The sequence below is a fragment of the Syngnathus typhle genome, linkage group LG2 (assembly GCF_033458585.1).
Source record: "Syngnathus typhle isolate RoL2023-S1 ecotype Sweden linkage group LG2, RoL_Styp_1.0, whole genome shotgun sequence".
Classification (NCBI taxonomy): domain Eukaryota; kingdom Metazoa; phylum Chordata; class Actinopteri; order Syngnathiformes; family Syngnathidae; genus Syngnathus; species Syngnathus typhle.
In genome coordinates this window covers 2,833,414-2,855,304 of record NC_083739.1, presented here as the reverse complement: position 1 = coordinate 2,855,304, position 21,891 = coordinate 2,833,414, and the positions used below count along the sequence as shown (strand labels likewise).

Below are 21,891 nucleotides of genomic sequence, written 5' to 3'. Positions count from 1 at the left end.
CATGAGTCACTTGCTTTTAGCATTCTATTCCAACAACGACCTGGGCTGGCTTTTATTCGCCTTTTTGTCTACTTGGTGACTTTGCAGAGCCGGACTGTAAATGACTTTTATTTGCATGCTCATGGATGACAAAAACAACAACAACAGACTCGGCTGAGACTTTTGTCTTAAAGTTCTCCTTTTCCAGGCATTCCTTGGCCATCCAATCATTCCTTCCCGTACTCTATTCAGCTTCATCAAATTCGCCTTCTCGTGTGAACGTTATTGAAAGCATCTCATTTGCCAATTAGCCAGCTGTTCCCCACTTAAATAATGAACAAATGCTAATTGTAAAACTGGGGCAGTAACAATTATACAACTCGGAGAAATCAACGCTCGTGCGTGCTTGGATTTTTTTTTCTTCTCTTTTATTTTTTTTCGACATTCCATTCGGCACACCGGCGCAGTCTAATGAGCTCCAAAACAAAAGCTGTATCAAAAGTTGGGAAGACAACACTGCTTCCTGTCTGAGTCTTGTCATTGTTATTCAACATGTTTGCAGCGGTGTAGAACTGCACGCCGTAGTTTTTTCCAGCCTGCAAAATGAGGATGCTACAATTTACACACGGAGTGCATAAGAGCCTTTGTGGGGATGTACGTAATGATGGAGTATACTGTGCGTGCGCATGCCAAGAAGAACAAAAATGCTTCCCTTTGACAACATCAAAGTGCACACGCACGCACGCACGCACGCACGCACACACACGCACACACACACAATGGTGTCATCCATCAGCACATGCATGAGAATTGGCATGTGAGCACAGTGACAGATGCCTCCTCAAAGGCTTACAGCAAAATTGTGATGCACTCTGCTGCTGGATTAGTAGGCACGTAGCGTCGCTTGAAAATTGCCGTTAATTACAAGCGTCAGCCACCGAGGCGCATGCTTTGATACGTGATTTATGAGCGAGCACAGGTTGGCAAACAACTTCCAAGTGCAGCAGCGTTGTCATGCATGAAAATAGACAGAGAAAAATCCATATTTTGAAAATTCCAGGGCAATGTCCAGCGACATTTTCCTATCCAATAGTGCTTGTATTGCACCAACCTTTCACACATGTCATTGGTCTGTCGTCCTAAATCTCCATAGACGAAAACAATTGCTTTTGCCGACCAGACGGAGAAAGTGAACAAAACAAAAACACCTTGCCTCATATGCAGCAAATGATTTGTTTTTTAAGGGAATAACGCATGGAGTTTATGCAGGCTGCAGTGCGTGGGCATGAGCTCCACATTTCGAACCCATTCGGATTCCCTCTCATGGGTTGTGGTAAGAAGAAAAGCGGCTATGATTCTGTTGCACGTCCACTCGCTATTAGTGAATGAGGAAAACGTTTGCTCCGTAATGATGATAAAAGCCGTGTGATGACAACAACAGTGTCATCGCAGTGAAAGCAAACAGTTGAAATTAATTGGGCGCTGACTCCAAATATTGCCGCATTTATTCTAGCTAATAACGCTCGTAGGGTTTTCATTTCAGTCATTCAACAAATTAAACAGGAGAAATAAGAAAGTTTCATTCCCACTCCAGACGCCTCGCAGGATGATGAACTTTCATAGATTCCGACCTCCAGGCTCATTTCATTCATTAACCGACTGCATGAATTGCACACTCAGCTGCTGTGATGAGCGAGCCACAAATTCCAACATAAAAAGAGAGTTGATAACAGTGAAATCTTCGAGGGGAGGGAGGCTGGGAGGGAGCAACGCCATCGGCCCGCTTTTTCCTTCACTCTTCGAAAAAAACGCGAGAGATATATTTGCTTGAGTTTTGCCAGGGTGTCTTTGTTTGTGTTGAAAACATACTTGTGGCAACAGAGCGTGGAGCAGCTTTATTCGGCCCCACTAGGAGCTGTCGTACTCAGCGGGGTCAGCTCATCCAGCACAATGTAGTCAAAGTCAAATTTTGGTGAGAGTATGTTTGATGCACGGACGGCCATGATAGCTTGAAAGATGATCATGGAGACGACTTTTTCAGAAACTTGGATGAAATGTGGGGGATTCGTTTTTTCTTCATTGATCGTTAGTCTCTTCATAATGCACATTGTTGACCGCTGTGTTGGACACAAGCTCAGCGTTTGTTACCTTTTTTTTTCTTTTTTTTTTTTTACCAGAATAGTTTATTAACCCAGTTGAAGGAAACCTCCCAAAATGCATTGCGTCGGCAAAGAAGCTTGTAGCGGCTGCACTCAGTCACTCAGTCAGTCCCACAAAGGCTGTCTTTGTCTTATTCAAGCATCTCAAGGTTGTCGTTTAAGTCTTTTGAAAAGTAATAGCATTGCTAACTTCCTGCTAATTGGGTTAGAAGGCTAACGGATGACTCGAAAACCCTTGAAGGTTTGCATTCCCGCTGGAAAATCGTTCTCGGCAAATGTGTTAAACTGTTATACAACATATGATCAGCTCAGCCGTAACTAAGTATTTCCGTCCCCCCCACCCCCTCTTCTTTTCTCTGTCTGTTTGTCACAGCTATCCTCCAGGTTTCCATTTCTTTGAGCAAGGGGGAGTTAAGTGTTGGAGACTCCAAGTTCTTCATCTGCTCAGGTAGAAAACGCCACTGCTGTGTGTGTGTGTGTGTTTCCATGCATCATATGTTTGGAGACTGGTTGTATCGGCACAGTGGGGGGACTGTTTGTTCTTTTAATGACAGTAAACAGCAGCTCCATGCTCCCCATATGGTGAGTGACATTAATATAGAACGTGTGGTGCATGACCACCACCACCACCACCACCTTCTTCGCCACCAGGAGACCCCAAAATGCAAGGCATTGGCACAATGGTGGAAACAATTTGGGATCCAGAAACCATGTGACATGGATTCAACCAACGCCTTGTATGTTACTTCCGCCAGTTGGACAAAGGACATACATACAGTAGAATGGTCGCCGTCTAATCATCATCTTGTAGCCATCTTGACGCCGTTCCGACTTTTGCTTTTTTGCAGCCATTGGCGAGCCGGTGAGGCTGGAGTGGTACAATCCTCAGGGCGAGCGCATCGTGGCCTCCAAGCGAATGGCGTTTCACACGGAGGCATCGCGATCCCGGCTCATAATCTACAACGCCATTGTGGAGGACGCCGGCATCTACCGCTGCCGGGCCACTGAAGCCAGTGGTCGCATGGCGGAGGCATCAGTGGTGCTGGAGATTTACCGTAAGCTCCACACACCTTTCTCTATTTACTGCTCCGAGCGTGCCACGCGAGCTAATAATCACGTCGCAGCTCAATGAATCCGCATCATTGGGTGATTCGGAAACCGTTTTATGTCCATGTGTAGGATTATGGGTGTCTATGTTCCCTCTTTGTCTTGTAATTAAAGTCGAATGACTTGGAGCCACGCCATGGGACTCTGATCCTGCCAGGCATGATGAGGGAGGGATATGCCACTGAGGCCAGCCTTCCTTGCTGACCCAGCAAGGATAAAACCCAATGTTATGAGGCACAAAGGAAGGGGGGGGGACGCGGAGCGTTTGTTGTTCAGTATTTACACAGACAATTCCATTGTGAGGATGGCATGGTTAAAACAAACTCAGAATTGCAGTAGGATTGCTCTCAAGAGTGATAGCATCCATGTTTCATGTACTGTAAGTCAGCGGTTGCCTTTTGTGATGGCCAAGTAAGCTTCTCGAATTCTTGTTTTGCTAGCACTCATTTGCACAAAATCTTCCAGAGGTTAGCCCAAGACGTCCGTCGCGAGACTTGTGAAAATAAAGACAGGAGAGCAAAATCAAATCAAAAGAGTACAGAATTAAAGGGGATGCTTATTTGCCGTTTTGAACGTGTGCAAAGATGCAATGCAATAAAAGTGGACATAGAGAACTCAAATACACAAGATCATTTTGTGCTTGACAAAAAGAACACAGTGCTCAAGATGTCCAATGTACAAGGAGGAAAGGACATTGGATGAATGACAATGTAGGCACTATGCATTGACAGGTCAAGAAATACAAATATTTTTTAGTCATTGTGATTTTGATCATCAAAAGAAGTGTGATTATTTTTTTTCCATAATCTCCCAACCCCACTATTTTCTCACCAAAATGTCCTCCGATTCTTTTTTGAACTGTTGATTGTAATTGCTGTTATTTAAGGAGGCAGGCGTCTGCTCTGTCATATGCACTGTGTTAGGATATGGATTTTAGATATTGATCTGACTCCAAATTGTGATCAACACTTAACACAAGAATTGCTATGTTCTAATCCACACACTGGCGCACCTAACAATTTTGCGAGTTCGTTCTGTCAAAGAGAAGACCAGTAGATCAATCAGACCGAATTTACCAATTGTTTAATCTTGTCAAAGCAAGCTAATACAGGCGCCTGGGTCTTGGGTCCTTAACACAAAAACTCGTGTGCCTTCGTGACCAGAAAAGACGACACATTCTTCCGGGTTGCCCAGTTTTAAAGAAACACAATATGAATATTCAAACATGCAAAAAATTGTGTGGTGATTGGTCGATGGTCATCTCCTCCTCGTTTGGGTTTTCCCCTGCTCAGCACAGGTGTCTGGACCACAAAGACAAGTTGTTTTTCGCGTTCCCATCGGCCTTGAGATATGCTTCCTTTCTGGACCTCCTGTTCCACAATACTTTGAAGAAAACAAATTCATGTAGCCTGCACATTCCTTTCCACTTATTAAGCGACCACACTACTACTAAAAATTATATTGATATGATTATATGTGTCTAACGCAGCCTTAATCAAATGTGTTTGCAAACTGCCGAAAGTACATTTCCCTTTACGTGATTGGCAGTGTGCTTGCTGCACTTTCCATTTATTTTGTCATTTTGGCCGACAAAGTCAGCGGTAATGGGATTAGCTTGCATTTCATTTGAGGGAGTGGAAAAGCACACATCAACCACACAAATGTCCAAAATGTCCAAGGTGAATAATGCAGACTGGTATTTATTTGGACTGAAAACAAAGCAAACTTTTGCACGATAAGTAAATACTTGAGTGTGTAACGAACGTTGCCACTCGGGCAAAAAAGTCGACAATCTTGTTTGATCTCGCAGAGAGGCTGACTTTTCGAGACATCCAGTCGCCGCAGGAATTCCGCTACGGTGATACGGCGGAGGTGCTGTGTGATGTCATCAGCTCGCCGGTGCCGCAGGTCGTGTGGTCCTACCAGGGGAGGGAGATCACTGAGGAACGCCACAGTAAGTGGAAATCAGGCCCAGAAAAAGAAAGAAAGAAAGAATCTGTGTCCATTTGATCTGCCAAAGATTGACTGACAATCTTCTTTTGTCATTTTGTTAAACATGCTTCTCAGGCTTCTCTTGTCTGTCGATTTTTTTCCCCAGCCTTGTTTTTGAAAAGTTTTTTTTTTTCTTTCCCCCGGTTCAGGCAGGTTCAAAGTGCTGACAAACAACAGCCTGCAGATCCACCGCGTGACCAAAGCGGACGAGGGAGTGTACCGCTGCGAGGCCAGCGTGGAGGCTCGCGGCGAGATCGACCATGTGGATATCGCCGTGGTGGTCAACGGTGAGTTGGATGAATGTCAACGACGTAGCGTTTGGCAACGGTTATGTTTCCATCCCGAGTCTCCTGTTATTGCTTCCATGCGATTGGAAATGTCCAAAATGGCTTGGAGGTTTCAAAAAAAAAAGAAAAAAAGGAGGATGGAATTTTGATTTCCAAATTTGTATTCATCTAGCGGCACCATTCCTGTCTTGTAATGGTTGAGCTGCTCCAATCCTGTCTGTGCCTCATGTAGTAATATCAAATTGTCCCTTGAGCCGCCACCCCCCCCAAAAAAAGCTGTGTTGGATATTACTCGCCATTTATACGAGGCGAAGCTTGCTCATTGATTTGCGACATGGCTACCTGCAACAATCGGTGCAGTGTTGGGCTGAGACAAAATGGATTCTGTAACGGATTGTAATGGATTAACCAACTTTGCTTTCAAGCGAGCAACGTGCTTGCCGTTGCTTGATGTCGGCCAGAAACCTCAAATGTTCAAATATGGTCCAAATTTTTGTTGAAGAAAATGTTAATGAAGGTTAATTGGAAATATGGACTCACGTTTCAGCAGGATCAATCGCAAATTGCACATTTGCTAATTTTGTGTCCAGTTGTGCGCAGTTTTGGGTTGCCTTCTTTTTCTGATGCGATTATTTTCCCATTGTGTCCACAGTTCCCCCGGTTCTGTCCGTTACCCAACAGTCATTCAACGCCACCGCCGACTACCAGGAGTCCGTCACCTTTACTTGCATCACCTCCGGATCGCCCGACCCTGTGGTAACATGGCACAGGTATGTTCCACTCTCCAGAAAAACATTTTGCGTCCCATTCACGGAAATCTCACAGCAGCTCTTGAATTTGTGTTCCCAACCGCGTCAATACTTCCTGCAGGTAAAACAAGGAGCTGCGGCACGGCACGCTGGTTATAGATCAAGTCGATAAACCTTTGAATTGATATTCCGTCCTTGCGCACAAGCCTTCCCCCAGCCGTCTAGTAATAGCACACGCTACTTTGGGAGCGGGTGTGTAAAAATGAGCGCCTGGAGAGCCTTTGACACCGCGCTGTCAGCTTTGCACCTAGTGCTCCGAAAATGAGCTCATAGAAAAGCAGCCATTTCCACATGAGGGTCTATTGATAAAGGTGCTTGTTTCCTGTGGCCTGCTTAATTCTTTGATGCGGCGGATTAATCCGAGCCGGCTTAGCGTTGATAATTGTTCCACATGTCTATGCTGCAGCGTGTCGATGTCATGCTTGCCATACGTCGTCAGGCATGGACGACACTGTTTAAAAGTCAAAAATGGCTTCCTCCAAAGACTGATTGGCGCAAACGGTCAAAGATTGACAATGGTAACACGTTGACGTCTGCATTCCATACTTATGCTAGCCTTGCATTTTGTCATTCATGAATGTTCAAATATTATGCATCAGGATTGAATGGGATGAAGACAATTGTGCTGCCGCTGCCAGCTGTGCCTACGTCTTCCAATTTCTTTTTTGTTTTGGGGGGGTCTTGGACTGATTGGTTGAATAAAACGGTGCGCTGCCTCAGCAAACTTGGGCTGACCAGCTCCTTGCGGACCGATTACATTACAGCCGTTCATTATTAACAAGTCAGGCTCGCTCGTATACATACATATGTCGACCCGAACTATTTCCACTCGAAAGAAATGGTCTGAAAAAAAACATCCGGGCTTTCATTTTGGACATGTCTTGTCAACAATTATTGTACGATTATTATTATATCCATTATTATAATAGCAAGTAATAGCAGACGATGTGGGGACAGAACAATCATTCAATCGGTTTGTTTGAAAAACAACAACAAAAACGGAATTCATCATATTGGGATGTACAGCAACCCTTACAGCATGGCCGTTGTTTTTCTCCATTTTGTTCTTTTTCATATTCTTCATTTTTTCATAAAAAAAAATCATAGCTATTCTATTTTTTTTTTTGTAAGACCTGTGAACATGGATTTGTGTTGTGCTTTGTTGTAAGGCCTTAGATGTGTTTATAAACACACACACGCAAACGCTGGCAGTTCACATTTTCTACAGATGCGATACAAAAGCCGTACCAAAAAAAAAGTCATTGTGAGAAAATTGGCAAAAAACAACTTTTGCCCAGGAGTCAAAAGACAAGTGAGCTTAGGAAATGGAAGCCGCCTCACACTGTGACGTGCGTGCGAGCGATGAAGATTATCAACGGCGTATTCCACGCCACAGCCGAGGGCCGCCGGCAGCCGAGTGTAGCTAATACACGTCAGCCTTGACAGACAATGCACTCCCTGAGCAGAGGAGGAAGAGCTCTCCGGGTGACAGAGTTTGAGAAGTTGTAGCACGTGTGTAGAATTTTGATGCAGGAGAGGGGGGGGGGGGGGTTGATTTAACCATTGTCATGTAACATGGGAATTGGGAAACAAATGGTGCAAGAAAGTGAGTATGGATTGCTCCCAGGAATAAATTGGCAGGGCCGACATTCCAAATTTTAAACAGCAGATGGGGCAAAATCTGAGTAGGGTATTAGTGAGTGAATTGGCCAAACTGAAATTCCAAAATATTCCAAAAGATGGTGCCAAATCATTGCCAGAAACCAAAATTGAGCGTGGTCTGATCGAGGGAACACACACGAGAGCACACAGGTGGTTTTTATTCTTTTAATTGTATTTTATTTTACTAGCTTGGCTGAAATATATTCTGTAACCGCTTAAAGCAATATTATCACAGAATTGGACTAAGCTGCCCACCCTTATGAGAATAGGGGTGTGTTAAAAAGGGTAAAGCAAATGAGTTCTTGGTTTTATTATTTCATTTTATTTTTTGAATTTTATTTCAATTGCTTGGCTGAAATATATTCTGTAACGGCTTAAAGCAATATTATCACAGAATTGGTCTAAGCTGCCCACCCTTATGAGAATAGGGGTGTGTTAAAAAGAGAAAAGAAAGAGATCAATTCAAAGGCTTTGATTTATTTTGATTTAATGGATGACCAAAGTCTGACTTTAAAGTATTGGTTTTAAAAAAAAGGAGAAGTAAAGAAAAGAGGAAGTAGGGTGCCTGCTAAGGGGGTTTTCACAGAATTTCAGTGGAAAGAGTGAGCCGGAAACGAGCTGCCCGGAAAAACCGCAGGGGATGAGCGTGGGAAACTGGACAGTATAGAAGCCGTAGGCGTGGGAAACTGGACAGTATAGAAGCCGTAGGCGTGGGAAACTGGACGGTATAGAGGCAAGCGGAAAAGGGGAAGGGCCAGAAAAGTCTATGAAAAGGCCACCCTGGCCATCGACAGGGCTCTCTCCTGACCGCGGTCATAATGAACAGAAGCCGGTAGGAGTTTCAAGACTTTTTCCAAAGCCTTCGAGATTTTTGTGTGAGACGCAAGATTGCTGGCACGGATTAACTTGGATTCACTCAAAAGAATTGGACTGGACAATTTTGCTTGAGAAACTAGGTGAGAGGACCGACTCCTTCTGTATCTCCGTGCGGGAAGGGAGCCAAATTATCGGGGTAGTGGGATCCCCTCATGGCCAAAACTAGTTTCTAAATTAGATTTATAGAGATAAGATCGAATTGATCACTCGACTTTATTTCCACCAAAAAATAACCCCCAATTGGTACCCTCATTTTCCTCTTTTCTGATTTAATTGTTGCAATCAAGATTACTCCGGGATTGAATGATTGTATTTGCAAGGGCATCAGTGAGTGGAATTGTTCAGTTTTTGGAGGATTGTGATTTGTAATTTTATTTCAAGTTTCTTCAATAAAAAGAGTTGTATATACTCATTTAAATCGTTGTGCGCTAATTTGTATAATTTATGCAGTCGATTGTTTGTGGATGGGTTGATGAGTCGATTTATTAACGGGAGATTTTAAGAATTAGAGACTAAAGAATCAGATTTATTTCCAAACTGTGTTTTTGCCATACTTCTGCTAATTTGATTTACTTCTGAAAAAAAAAGAGAAGTGGGCTTGCGGCTTTCGCAAAAGCGGAACGGGGCCGATCAAAAGTATTTAATTTACTCGGGCCGCGTCAAAAACTACTTTGAACAATTTTGAGGGATTAATTTGTCTTCAGAATTAATTACAGGATAATAACAATTCGATTGAATCATCTTGAACCCGTATTAAATAGAATATCGTGTAGTCTGAGACAATTGAGTGCGAGGAAGCGCTTTTACGGTTAAGTGTTTATATTTATATATATATCGTTAGAGTTAGTGAATAATGTGTTAAACTTATTCTTAAGCGCTGTCATAGTCCTACTTCTGCTATTTTGGCTTGCTCCCGGAAAAAAGGGAAGTAGGCTCGCTCCTCCAGCAAAAGCGGAACGGGGCCGGAGCAAAAGTATTTAATTTGCTCGGGCCGCATCAAGAGCCGCTTTGGATGATTTTGAGGGGTTAATTTGCCTTCAGAAGTAATTACGCCTGTACGGTTAAGTGTTTATATAGATAACATTGGAATTAGTGATTAATGCATTACAGTTCTCTTTTCAACCCTATCATTGTCATGCTGTAGTCAATCTGACTTTCCCCTGAAAAAAAGGGAAGTAATCTCGTTACTTCCCCAACCCGGCCAGAGCAGGGCCATATTAAAAGTTACTTCGGCGAGAGCAGCGCTACGGGGCGCTATAGACTAACGAATCCCTGAGGCCTCAACAGAGGCATCTAAAAGCATCCGTAACGAAATACCAACATCAAACAACTGAAGGGAGCCATCATTACGGCGTGGTCATACCGGCGACTTGCCTCGAATTGAGTTACTCGGCTTGCGCGTCGGATGATTTAAGCGGGATTGACGTCGTATAGAAGTTAGGTTGATTCCAAGAGGATTAATTTGACTCGGGTGGTCAGCTGCGGACGAGTCCCTTCGCCCCGGCTTATCGAACCCGTTATCGGGGAGCCGGAGGCACTTTATTGGAAAGTGCACGTTTGACATTTTGGCGCCCAACGAGTTGAGGGGGGTTGTGAGTTGAGATTTATTAATAGATGTTTGCTCGCAGCTCCAAAACGAACCTGTGTGGAGTTTTTTTTCAGTTTTTTCTTCCCAATGGCTGTCACAATTCCACTCACTGATACAAACAAATGTCAGAACGGCCTTGAGTGACATAAAAACAGTCTCTTTAAGGAATAGAGTTTCCTAGAAAAGAACCTTTGAAGCACGGAAGGATTAGAACTGTTTTGTGTCATAGTAAACGGTGACCGCTACCCCTTAGCACGTTACGTTAAGGATGAGTAAAGATGATCTCCTTCTTAACTTGTATTTGTATGGAATACTAAAAATAACATTAGTGGTGTACGCAGAGTATGCGGCACATCTTGCTAGGGCTAGAGGGGTCGGTACATGGGCACGGATCTCGGGTACAGACAGGGAAGGCGGACCATTCGATGAGGAACCAGTGGATGTTTTAGAGTTCATCCGAAAACCGAAGCCAAGAAGGAGGCAGACACCTTGAAGACCAAACGAAGAGTCTATTCTTGAAAAAGTCAAAGTTTTCTCTCTTCTGCATTTTCCTCTTCCTTTTTTAATTTTTATTTTTATTTTATTTTAATTTGTATTTAGATATATATTATATATATATTTTTTTCCCTCCTCACAAAAGACTGAGTGGGAAAATTGGACGACGCTGAGTGGATTACAAAATTTTTTTGTTCCTGAACAAGTGGATTACCATCTTTTTGTTTCCCGACGCTGAGTGGATTACACATTTTTTGTTCCTGAACAAGTGGATTACCATCTTTTTGTTTCCCGACGCTGAGTGGATTACAAATTTTTTGTTCCTGAACAAGTGGATTACAATCTTTTTGTTTCCCGACGCTGAGTGGATTACAAATTTTTTGTTCCTGAACAAGTGGATTACAATCTTGTTGTTTCCTGACGCTGAGTGGATTACAAAATTTGTTTTGTTCCTGAACAAGTGGATTACAATCTTTTTGTTTCCTGACGCTGAGTGGATTACAAAATTTTTTGTTCCTGAACAAGTGGATTACCATCTTTTTGTTTCCCGACGCTGAGTGGATTACAAATTTTTTGTTCCTGAACAAGTGGATTACCATCTTTTTGTTTCCCGACGCTGAGTGGATTACAAATTTTTTGTTCCTGAACAAGTGGATTACAATCTTTTTGTTTCCTGACGCTGAGTGGATTACAAAATTTTTTGTTCCTGAACAAGTGGAATACCATCTTTTTGTTTCCCGACGCTGAGTGGATTACAAATTTTTTGTTCCTAAACAAGTGGATTACAATCTTTTTGTTTCCTGACGCTGAGTGGATTACAAAATTCTTTGTTCCTGAACAAGTGGATTACAATAGTTTCGTCTCCCGAAGCATTGGGGACTACAAGCGTTGTTGCTGGGGTCATCTGGTGGACTACAAGTTATTAATATTTGAATTAATTTTTAGTCGTATCGGTAAAAAATTTTTTTTTTATTATGGTAATTTTTTTCTTTCTTTCTTTTCTTTCTTTTCCCTTTTTTCTTTCTCGCTCCTTCCCCTTTTTCTTTTTATTGTCTCGTTACTTTTTCTGTTGAGTGCAACAGTTGAAGCAGAACGAGGGTAGTGAGGATTTTAGCAGTACAGGAGAAAAACGACCGGTCAATACGATCCTCTTACGGCTTGTCTGGTTCATGTTGTTAAGTGTTTGGCAACCATCTGTGACTTACAGGTTCCCCAGAATTGTAAAACTGAGGGGCCTCGGGCTGATGATTCGCCATCACTTTTTGTATGTGACCATAATGTTTGAATTGCAATTTACTGTTGAATATACCCTGTTCAAAGTATCCTGTCAGTAGAGTGACTGAATAGGATAATCAGAAAAGATAAAAGAGTGCATCCCGCCGTTGAGAGCATCAATAGGTGAGGCAGGAGATCTCACATTGGTGCTCTGAGTAGAGGTGACGCAGAAGGCGCCGCTGAGTAACTAGGAGCTGTATCGTCCCTATTCCGATTGCGCACGGAAAGGCTTCGAGAAGAGGCAGCTCAACCCTATAACTGAAGACACTGCTATTTACGGAAGGGATGGCTAGCAGTGTCAGAGGAACGGACCCCGAATCTGGTCATCCGACCGAAGGAACCAGGCACGAGGGGTCTAATCCAGACCCTCTAGGACGACAAGAAGAACCAGTATGTGTGATGCTGTATGGAGGAGGCTTGGAAAAGTGGCCTCAGAAATGGACCGACTACATAGTGGGCTCAAACCCGTCGATCGAGGCGGAAAGCCTCTCGACGCAAGTAAAAGAAGCCATCAAGAAAGATGGAAGATTTTTTGCCGAGCAACCAGGAGAAGATGGATTACCAATTATAGTGTCAGCCCACCCTGAGAGGGGCTACACTAGAAGAGAAGCACCTGAATGGTGTGAATCGGGGGCAAAGATGGTGGAGGAATGTAATATGGTAAAACTGATAAGCACAAGTACAGATTTGGACTCAATAGTAAAAATGCTGTCCAACGAAGCTGGCATCAAAGGCGAGCTGGCAACTCCATTACCTGAGGAAGTGAAGGCAGTGCCTCGCTATTACGAGTGCATGCAATATTTGACAAAAATGAGAACCATTTTAGAGAAAAAGACTAATCGACCAGTATTTTCCAGTGAGGAAGAAGAGGAAGTGCCTAACGAGGAGGAAGGATTGGGCACGAGCAGAGACACAGGGGAGGTTTGGGGGGGCAGGGACACTCGGCGCGGAGGTGCTCGTGGGCCGAAGTTTAATCTCCTCTTCCGGAAAGACCCCCTGCCGTCTCTGCCAGAAGAATCAACAAAAAAAGTAATTGTTGGAAATGGAGTGCTGATGTGTCAATTTGTCGGAGATATTTGGTCACTGACAGGAGATGCCCTCATTGTGTTCACCAACGATAAATTCCGTGCATGGAACCAAACCTTTGATTCACGGCTGAGATTAATGGCCGGGGAAAAATATATTGAAGACCTGCACGATGCGAGACGACAAATGGAACATGATCCGGAGGATCTTACTTTCATTTTTACAAATGGAGGGAGATCAAACTACTACATGATAATACATGCCGTCGTGCAGAAGTGGCGGGCGGACCTGAACCAGCAGGACTACCTGAAGATGATGACAAGAATCCTGGAGAAAGCGGTGGATGCTGCCGTCGAGAGGGGAGCCAGAAGGATAGTTACAGAAGTAAATGGTATTAGATCCGGAAGAATGTCATGGAAAATTGCAGAGACTGCAATTGCTGGAGCATATAAGCTGCAAATATCCACCCCAATCACAGCAGTGGAAGGACTGGAGTTTGTTCTGGCAATATCAGCCTCTCAAAGAAGAGAGAGAGAACTGGTAGCCCTGGAAGCCACTTATGGCCAAGCATTACAGGTGGCACAAAAAGAACAGAAGATGGAGCAGCAAACGCAGTACACAGTGGCAGTCCGGCCCCATCCAGCGGGCAAAGCAGTTCAAACGGAAGAAGAAGGGGGAACTGGCTCGGATGCTATTCCAGGACCACAAAGGAACACCGTAAGGTCAAGGACACCATCGCCAGCCACAGAAGATGAGGAGGAGGTAGTGGCCATCGGAATCGACACAGGGAGGACCGAACCAAGGGGGCACGATCCAACACCAACGGGGAGCCCAGCTCCACCAAAACAACCGACAAAAGGGAAAAGAGTGGTTATAAGATCTGCCCGAGAAATTGCAGGTGTCTCTTATCGAGTACGCCTGACATCTACTCCCAAGAACCGACCCTCCACGGTTCAAAGACCACGTCAACAAACAAGATCAGGAAACACCGAGGTTGGTGTCATGGAACACGCTCCTACATCCAACGAAGAAGGGCGTAATGATGAGGAAAACAGAGAGGCCGGCACCTCAAGCGACGACATGGTCTCCGAAGAGGAAAATCAAGCTTCGGTGATGTCGGCTGTGATCCCTCCTGATCCGAATGACCCCCCGCCGAGAGTTGTGAGAGGAGCAACCGGGAAAGGAATTAAGAAACAAAGGCCGGCGCTGAGCATCTATCAGGCTTCGGAAAGGATGGCAAGAGACATTCAATTGGGATGGGTAGAGACCAAAGACGGAAGGAAGACTTACATCCCAGAAGTCAGGCAGAAAGAATACCCGTTCCCGCCGGCCTGGTGGGAAAAAATAGAAGGGAACATAAACGTTCCGGTGAGATTAACTTACAGGGAGGCAATGAACGTGTTAAACACACCAGCCTACCATACTCTAGTAAGTTACACCGACTTGACAAAAGATTTTAGAGAAGGCTTTGTGACTGTAATGTATGATGTACTATTGCGAAGGATGAAGCAGGGCGTGTATGATGCCGCTCAAGAAGAACTGAGAGCGTGCGATGACCTAGACGTACAGGCTGCTAATCCCGCCATGTACACGCAAACCAACATAGTTGCAAACTCCACCTCCACCCAACAGTCTCAGCCAAGCACCACGCAGATGGGAGCAACCTACCTGGATAACACAGGGATGCCAGCAAACGACATGGAAAGAGAAACAAGAGCCTTTAAGACCCTAAAAGGCATGGTGCGCGTTAAGTACCAGAAGGAAAGTGTCAAGGAATATTTGTCGGCAACTTGGCCAGTTATCAAGGACGGGCCGGGTGGAGAATTGTCAAAAAAGATGTGGCTGCAATACATTACAGCCGAGCCCATCGGCCAAGATGAGACAGCACAAAAAGCCTATCAGAGATGGGTGAATGACGAAGAAGATGACGAAGATGTGCATATAACCAGAGCTAAGGAAGCACTAAAACAGGGTCTAACCTTGTTGAATGTGTGGCATAAGTTGAAGCAAGTGGTAAGCCCAAACAGATACGTGCGAGTTTTGAGAGCAGTTACCGAGGATAAGGATACGACTTTTGTGAAACTAGGTGCGGGGGCAACTCTGGCACGAATCGAAGAATCCATAAAGAAATGGGACAGAGTAACAAAACACTACATGGAGAGACAAAAGCCGAATCCATCGGGCAGTGCTCGCTCTCGCACAGAAGAAACTCAAGCAGGGCGGAAGCCACCACCAAAGCCAACTTATGAGAAGGGGCAAAAGTTTAATGAGGACCAGAGGCAAAACACTCAAAACAGACCAAAATCGATGGGTAGTAAAGCAAATCCAACAGGATACGTGGCAAAAGAAGTATATGACAAGATGTCACCAGAAGAGAAGAAGGCCCTAGCGGAGGCTCGCAAGGCTGCGGCCCCTGCAGGGCCCTGGAAATGAGTGAAGAAGAGGCGCGGGTCACCCTGACGGGTGTCTACAGGGACGGAGACAACCTCTATGCTGAAATCGAAGGAGCTCCATATTTGGTGGATACCGGAGCCGAGGTGTCAATGACCCGCAAAGCCTTGAAAAGGAAAGGACACCTAAATGTGATGGTGGCAGATGGATCGGTGACTAATATGCCCATTGGAATTTGGAAAGGAATCGTTTGGGTCAAAGGGCCCCATAATCTATTGACTTTGAGAGACGCAGAAGATCTAAAGAAACCAAGCCACCAGCGTCTGTCAGTAAAAGCAAGATTGGAAATGATAAAAGCAAAAGCAGTGCGTGTGGGCCCGACAAAAATTATGCCACTGGATGAGTGGTACAAGCCTGTGGATGTGGAAGCCGTCAAAAGCCAACTGGTCGAGGACAGCGACCTGTCCCCGGACGGAAGGCGGAAACTGACCAATATATTGGAGAAAGCAGCCGTGGCGCATTTCAAGAACGACTGTGGAGACCTTGGATCAAAGTACATCCACACAATTGAGGGGGGAGTGCACCCCCCAGTGAGACAATATCCCCTGAACCCGGAAGCAGTGACGGAAATGGAAACAATTGTAAAGGAACTTTTACAGCTTGACATCATTCGGGAAGAGCCGAATCCGGTGACCAACAGCCCCATTCAAGCAGTGAAGAAACCAGAGGCGACTGGAGGAGGCTGGAGGCCGGTCATCAACTTTAAAGCTCTTAACCGCCGGACGGTGGCTAATCGAGCGAGCCTCATAAACCCCCAGGCGTCCCTCAAGACGCTAAGAGTGAAAAAATACAAGTCATGCATTGACTTGGCAAATGGATTTTTTTCGTTACGGCTAGCCAAAACATCACAAGGGAAAACAGCATTTACACACAGGGGGAAGTCGTACGTGTGGCAAAGATTGCCGCAAGGATACAAGAATTCCCCGAATGTGTTTCAATCAGCAGTATTGCAGGTTTTGGATGGCTTGGATGTCACGGTGTATATTGATGATGTGTTTGTTTCAAGCGACACAGAAGAGGAACATCTAGATTTGCTGCAGAAGGTTGTAGGACGAGTGTCCGCTGCAGGTCTGAAGCTGAATCTCAAGAAATGCCAACTAGCCCGGTTCCAAGTTGATTACTTGGGGTTCCAAGTGACCGAGAATCTAGGAATCTCCGAAGGATTTCGACAAAAGATCGAACGGATTTCACCTCCGAATTCGGAGACGGAGTTGCAGCGAATACTTGGACTGTGCAACTACGTGCGGGATCATGTTCCCCACTATCAGAAATATGCAAGGCCACTGTATGCACGCTTGAAGAAAATTCCGGAGGGCCAAAAAACGGCAAAGTGGCAGTGGTCAGACAATGACACTCAAAATTTGAATAATTTGAAACAAGCCGTCCGGGAAGCCGTGCGGCTTGAGCCACGAAGTTTGAAGACAAAACTTGTCGCGAAGGTGCATTGTGAGGAAAATGATGCAATGGTGACGGTCAGCAACGAAGGTGCTGGCTTGGTGGCTCTGTGGACCTACACCCTCTCCAGTGTCGAGAAAAAATTCCCACATGAAGAGAAAGAACTTGCAGTGCTAGCCAAGTACTGGAGCAATTTGAAAGACCTGGCACAAGGGCAAGGCATCAAAGTCCAAACCGGAAGTAATGTGCACCGTTTTCTTAGGAAATCCACGATCGAAAGCACCAAAGCAACCAATATCAGGTGGGGAAGATGGGAGGACATCCTACTCGATCCCGACTTGGAAATTGGTCCGACGACAACCTCCGCCAAGAAGCCGATATTGAAAAAAGAGACAGAAAAAGAAAAGCCCTATGAATGGATTCTTTACACCGACGGGTCAAAGAAAGAAGGCGAACAGAATGCCCACTGGGGTTTCATTCTGAAGCAGAATGGAGTGGAGCGTTGCCGCCGCAAAGGAAGAACACCCGGCAGCGCGCAGGCAGGAGAAGCTACGGCAGTGCTGGAAGGACTGTTAGAAGCAGAGAAAAATCACGCTAGACGCGTAAGACTCATAACCGACAGTCATTATTGTGCGCAGGCTCTCAATTTCGACCTGGCCATTTGGGAAGAAAATGGCTACGAGGGCGCGAGAGGAAAATTAGTGGCCCACTATGAAGTGTGGAAGAAAATAGCTGAATTGCGGCTAAATATGTGCCTAGATGTCGTCCACCAAAGATCTCATGTGAAAGAAGGAGCTCATTGGAGAGGAAATGATGAAGTTGATAAGTACGTCCAAGAAAGAAGAATAATAGTTGTAGGGGCGGATAACTGGGACAAGACCCCTCGCGGAAAAGTGGTCCCAGATGAGAGCGTGAGGCAGGTCGTGTCGGCAGTGCATGAAGCATTAGGCCACGCGGGCCCATTGCCTACGCGAAAAGAGTTAGAGAAGCTGGAACTCTGGGTCCCAGACAGAACGATTCGTGCGGTCCTGCGTGATTGTATTCCGTGCAACAAATATAACGCAGGGCGACGAGGACAGCGCACGGACGGACTGACGATCAGGAGTACTGTGCCGTGGGGATCGGTTTGTATGGACGTAGCCGGCCCCTTGGGAATAAGTGGCACAAAGGGTGAGAAATACCTTGTTGTGCTTGTTGACTCGATGTCGGGACATGTCGGGCTAAAAGCAGTAAGAAAAGCCAACGCGAACAGCGTGATTAAGACACTAGAAGACGGATGCATGTGGCTAGGAATTCCCAAAGAGTTAAGAACGGACAATGGCACTCATTTCAAAAATGCCCAGGTGGACAAATGGTGTCGTGAGCGGGGAATAGTCAGGGTCTATTCTCCCCCGTACACGCCACAAGCAAATGGAGTCGCAGAGAGAGCCATTGGACTGGTCAAGAGCTGGCTGGGAAAAAATGCAAATGGGAAAGAATGGAGCACTAAACTACTTGATTTGGTTGCAGACCTAAACGGAAGGACTAGGGCCGGCCGGCCCTCCCCGTCCGAGGAGCTCAACCAACGACACTTTGTGTCACAAGGAGTGGGCAGGGCCCAAGACAGCTCGTCCCAGCATAAAGAGAAGCGTCGGTTCAGCGTTGGACAAAAGGTGTGGATCAAGTCAAGAGACCTGAACAGCAACACTGCAGTAAAGGCCAAGTACGACTGCTGGGACATCGTCAGCGCAGTTTTGGATGAGAACACAGTACGCCTGGAGAAGAAAGGAATCCAAGGAGTTGAACAGCTGAAGCCGTTACCGGCTGACCATATTCAAGCCGGAAAGTAACTCAGAAGAGATATGGCAACCGACTACAGTGCATTCCCGGCCTTCGTGCGCTTGGCCGCGTACCAAGGAGCGGTCATCGTGAGACGGACGCCGTATGGAATTCAAGCCGGAAGGGCCCTAGATCTAGTGAAATTGGTCAAGAGGGGGGGCACTCCCGAGGGACCGGAACATTTTCGCTGGACGAGGGTCGACGAAGCATGTGTCGTTTGTTCAACACCCAATATGTTGCCTACTAGGTGGTCAGGAGTAGGTTTCATGATGCCATCAACTATGACCACCGACGTGAGGGACCTGGAGTTTGCCCTGAGGAACGAGGGCCAGCTCCCGGTCAAAGTACTGGATGCCATAGTGTGTCACCAGTGTCGAGTCACCACTTTAGCAAGGATGGTGGTCTTTGCACAGTGGGAAACCGGATTAATCATGGAAGCACAGGCACGACCAGTGGCCACGTGTACATGCGCTTGGGACGGCAGCAGACTAACATATTGCCCCATATGTTTGGATTGCATGGCAACGGGAAAGTTATTGAAAGTGGGGGAGGCACAAGGATGGCAAGTCACCAAAGCCATGACTCCCCTGGGAACCCTCTATCCTGTTTTGTGGGGGGCAGGTTGGCCTGCGTATGATCACAAAAAAGCCATGAAGAATTTTTATGCAGCCTTAGGCTTTTGTTGGCCCTGGCCGGATACAGCAGGAAGAACTGCAGGCTGTTTCACGGACAAGGCCGAGGCAAGGGCCTTGTATGCTCGGGCATCGATCATTCCGGTAGGGGGGAACACAGCAGTGGGAGACTTGCTGAACGGACCTTGGAAGCCGACGACATGGGCCCGGACAATTGCCCAGTTGGTGGCGTACAGGGACGCCCCCTTAATCGCAGTAGGGCCGGCCCCTACGGAAACCAACCCGGCCTTGAGCAATATGTATTGCTACCGAAATATTTTGAGCAACAAAGGATTTCAGTATGTGACCAAGAAGGGGATATTTTGTCTAGCCCCGGGTTACAAAGGCCGATCAGGCCTTTTGGTAAATGAGAGTGAGGCAGCACTAGTAGGGGTTACGGTAAAGATGGCAATCATTCCCTACGAAGGAATATATTCGCTGGGAGTGACATTGGAGGCCAAAAGGCTCAGCCAGTTCATCACCGTAATGGGTGCCAGAGCGATGGTCATGACTGTTCCCAGAGATCCAAGACGGGCGCGAGGGGAACAAGAGCAAGTCCGGATTCCTCTCCGCGAAGCAAGATGGGAACAGGAGGCCGCAGCAGCGACAGGAGGGCCCCAAGCGACGGCTGAGGAAATGAAGGACCTGGGTCTGCCAGTGGGAGAAGAACGGGAGGAAGGCCCGGAGCAGGAGCGGCCACAGGAGGATCCAGTTTGCGGGGACCTGCTTGGGTCAGAATTGGCTGAGGAGAGCTACGTCAAGATGAATGGGGCGGGAGAATTGAGTGATTTACCCACCTCTCCCCCCAATACTGCAACAAACCAAGGGGAGAATTTGGCGAACACAGAAGAAAGTGGCGCAAGTCACCGGGCTGGGGAGTCCTCATCCCCGCGCCAAGGCTCGACGAGGTCACGTGTGGCACCATGCCCAATGCCTGGCTGTGACGGAAGAGGTAACATCAGAACAGGGTCAAGCACTCACCGCTCGCTCGGCTCGTGCCCGAATTATGCAGGGACCCTTGAGGCGTGTCCCACGCCTGGCTGCGATGGGAGTGGAAACATCAGATGGGGAGCGGAGAGCCACCGCTCCATCAAGACGTGTCCAATTTTGGCGGCAAGGAATCAGAGAGTCCACGGGACTAGGGGACAGGCCAGTGGCAGCAAGGACGACGAGTCCGAAGATACACTGGATGCCAGTCCTGAGGGTCCGGGGCCGGCCGCGTCAGATACAGCATTAGTAGAAATGGCTCAAGCAACAGCCTATTATACATTGTGGCACGACAAACCAGCGCCACAGCGGTGGGAGGAATGTCGACGGGCCGCGGTGGATGAGCTGGCTAAGCGGTGGAGTCAGTCCGACTCCCCTGGCGGGGACAGCGAATAGGGGAAGGAAGGAAAAAAGAGAATTTTTTTTTTTTTTTTTTTTTTGTTGTTGTTTGTTTCTTTTGTTTTGGTTTCAGTTTTTTTTTTTTTGTTGTTTTTTTTTTTTTTTTGGTATGTTATGAGGTTTTTGATGATGGTTTGTTGCTGTTTTCCTTTTTGTGTGTATATGTATATAGAATAACAATGTGTTGTAAATGGACTGTAGATGCCCCCGACTCAATCAAAGTGCCAGAAGTTGACAGCAAGGAGGGCGGAGGCTGCGTGCAGCAGGAGGGCCACAGCCGAATGACGACTCGGACGATGTCACAGGGGAGGAGCCAGTGACGGAGGAGAGGCTGAAGGAGACCTAATATAACCTGTGAGAGAAGTAACAGATCTTCAGTCGGATCCGAGGAGTGATCGGCCATGGACTACCCGCTCGGAGCAAAGAGGAGGAGAATGATGGACTTGGAGAATGGTGGGTCACCACTTCCTCTCCCCGACCAAGTGACTGTCTGTGCTGGCTGCAGCCTCGCAGAGACAAGGGCTGGGGGGCGCCCTGGGACCAGGGCAGCCCCACACCGTGAAGCAAAGAGCTGGAACAATCCGGCCTTTGGAAGAAAGACTTTGCTGCGGGGAGAATCGGCGCAAGACATTTATGAAAATAAAGACTGGGTAGATATGGAGCCAGTTTATACGAACATGGCTTCAGGGAGGAAAAATCCAAGGCCAGATATTGTTAGCGCCTGGCCAGAGATGATTCCTGCCCGGGACCGCAGAGCAAGCTCAGGACTGGAGGATATATATGCTGCCCCCAGACGAGAGCCAGGGGCAGCTTCAAGAGCAAACGAGGGGTATGAGATTCCTCGGACCGCGCCTTTCTATGACGAGCCGCTTGGCTTGGCCGACTACCAACCGGTAGATTGGGACACGATTGATT

At 46.5% G+C, this 21,891-nt stretch overlaps 1 pseudogene; it reads left to right on the top strand.

The window, feature by feature from the left end:
* LOC133150159 (neural cell adhesion molecule 2-like) overlaps window positions 1-21,891 on the top strand; it is a 40,892-nt pseudogene that overhangs the window by 2,652 nt on the left and 16,349 nt on the right.